Raw genomic sequence first — 2,500 nt, forward strand, 5'->3', positions numbered from 1 at the left:
GACGAGCGCCGCGGAGGAGGACCCCGGGCGCGCGAGGCCACGGCCGACGTCCGCCCGGCCTTCCGCCCCGCCCCGCCCCGCCCCCCCCGCCACGACCGACCCCCGAAGGAGGGCGGGCGGGCGGGCGAGCGGGCGGGCGGGCGGAGAGACGCGGGCGGGCGGACGGGGGCACGAGCCGGCGGCACGGGCGAGGGGCCCCGCCGGGGAGGAGGGGGGCGGAGCGGGACGCCGCCACGCGCACGGCGGACGCGTCGCGGCGACGCGGGGGAGGAGAGGGCGGAGGGGCGGCGGCGGGCGCGGCGGGGCCGGCGGGTCGCCCCCGACCGCCGACCTTACCCCGCGCGCGTCCCACCGCCTCCCGACACCCGCCCCTCCGCCGCGAGCCGCCACGGCCCGTCGGGCGGCGGACGCGGCGCCCGCACCGCCCGCCCGGGGCTCGGGGCACACGGCGCGGCGCGGCCCGCGACACAGGGGAGGGCGCGCGGCGGCGGACGACGCCGCGGCGTCCCGCGGGCCACCGCCGGGGCACGCGTCCCCGGGGCGCGGCCCCGCGCACGCGACTCGGCCTCGGCGCGAGCCACCCCGACGGGGCGAGGCCGGGGAGGGGTCACGGTCCGGGACCCGGGCGCGCCGGGGACCGGCGAGGGGCCGGCCGGACGCACCGGGACGGACCGCCGACGGGGGCGAGCGGCGACCGGACAGGCGGCCCGGACGCGGGCCCCCCGAACCCGGCGGCCCCGACCGCGCGCCGCGGGACCCGTCTCGTCCCCGCCCCGGCCACCCCGAGGCCGCGTGCGGCGCGAGGGAGCCCCCGAAGGCACCGTGGCGGCCACGGGCACCTCGGCGCGAGCTCTCGCGTCTGTCTCTCCCTCGACTCGCGGGCGGCGGCCCCCACCCCCGGGACCCCGCGCGGCGCCGCCGCCGCCGACCCCCCACGCGCCTCCGACGACCGGGCGCCGGGGCGCGTGGGAGGAGGGGCGGGCGCGCGGGGCGGAGGAGGGGCACCGCGTCTGCACTTAGGGGGACGGAGGGCCCGGGGCGGGCCCTGCGAGAGACCCCCAGCCGCGCACCCCGGGGGCAGGCGACACCCACACCCCGGGGGCGATTGATCGTCAAGCGACGCTCAGACAGGCGTAGCCCCGGGAGGAACCCGGGGCCGCAAGTGCGTTCGAAGTGTCGATGATCAATGTGTCCTGCAATTCACATTAATTCTCGCAGCTAGCTGCGTTCTTCATCGACGCACGAGCCGAGTGATCCACCGCTAAGAGTCGTACGAGTTTGAACGGCGGGGTCCCCCCGCAGGGCGGGGAAGAGCCCGCCCCTGGCACGGCACATCCCCGGAGGGTGCCTCCGGCCGGCCAGAAAGGCACAACGAGACCAGACTCCGTGAGGCCGGAAGGTTGGACGACGGGGCGTCCGGCACGGGCCCCGCGGGGCCGTGCTCGGACACCCCACAGGCGCCCGGGGGCTCCCGCCTCGCCCGAGGACGCGGGGGCGCGCACACGCCCGCGCGCGCACGCGACGACACGACGGCCGCCGGGGACGCCCCCTCCCGACGGCCGCCGCGACGGCGGCGCGGCGCGGCACGGCGCGGCGCGGCGCCCCGGCCCGGCGAGGCGGAGTCTGGGGGAGAAGGGCCAGGCCTCCCGACTCCCCGCGGGCCCGACCGCCCCGACCCAAGGCGGACGGGCGAGGCCCCCCAGGGGTCTTTAAACCTCCGCGCCGGGACGCGCTAGGTACCTGGATGGGGGGAAGCCAAAGCAACGGACGAGGCGGAGCGGGTAGTGCCGCGCGGCCACCGCCTCGACGCCGCCCGCGCCGCCCGCGGCCACCCGGGGACGGACGCAGGCCTCGGCGCTGCCCGCCCGTGACCGAACCCCACACCGCCGGGCGCCGCCGACCGACGAGCCCACCGCGCCCGCGGCCCCCTCGACGCCGGGCGTGCCCCCCTCGCGTCCGACGCACGCCACCAGACCCGACCCGACTTTCCCCCGGGGACCCTCCCCGCACCCGCGTCCCAGGCCCCTCGCCACGGAGGGCGAGGGGCTGCGGCGGGGAAGCGGGGAGCGAGCGGACAGGGCGGGGGTGGTGGGCGGACGTGGCCGGCCGGACGCGGGCGCCCGGGGCGCCGAGGGCGGGCGGAGACGCGGAGGCACCGTCGGACGGACGACGACGCCGACGGCCGGGGAACGGCCCAGGGCGGGCGACGGGAGGCGGCGGGCGGCGGGCACCCCGCGTGAGCCGAGGCTCCGAGGCCCCCGGGGGACCTGACCCCGGGGACTCCGCGGGGGCTCGCGCCGCCACGCCGCCCTTCCCGAGACGCGCCGAGGGCGCCGCCGCCCGCGAGAGCGGGGGACGGACGGCGCCGGAGACGGAGGCGCGGCGCGACAACGCCGGCCCGCCTCGCGGGAGACCGGAGGGCGCGGGGACGGACGCGCCGGGGGCGGCGGCGCGGAGGACGCGGCGGCCTCGGAACGCCGGGCGGACGGAGGCCGGAAGG

The 2,500-nt window shown here is 81.8% G+C and overlaps 1 non-coding gene across 1 annotated transcript; it reads right to left on the minus strand.

The window, feature by feature from the left end:
* Positions 1-1,117: 1,117 nt before the first annotated feature.
* LOC139044401 (5.8S ribosomal RNA) lies at positions 1,118-1,270 on the minus strand. Its single transcript, XR_011501354.1, has one exon. It is a non-coding gene; the product is annotated as a 5.8S ribosomal RNA (ribosomal RNA).
* Positions 1,271-2,500: the final 1,230 nt, after the last annotated feature.

The sequence above is a fragment of the Equus asinus genome, unplaced genomic scaffold (assembly GCF_041296235.1).
Source record: "Equus asinus isolate D_3611 breed Donkey unplaced genomic scaffold, EquAss-T2T_v2 contig_804, whole genome shotgun sequence".
NCBI lineage: Eukaryota > Metazoa > Chordata > Mammalia > Perissodactyla > Equidae > Equus > Equus asinus.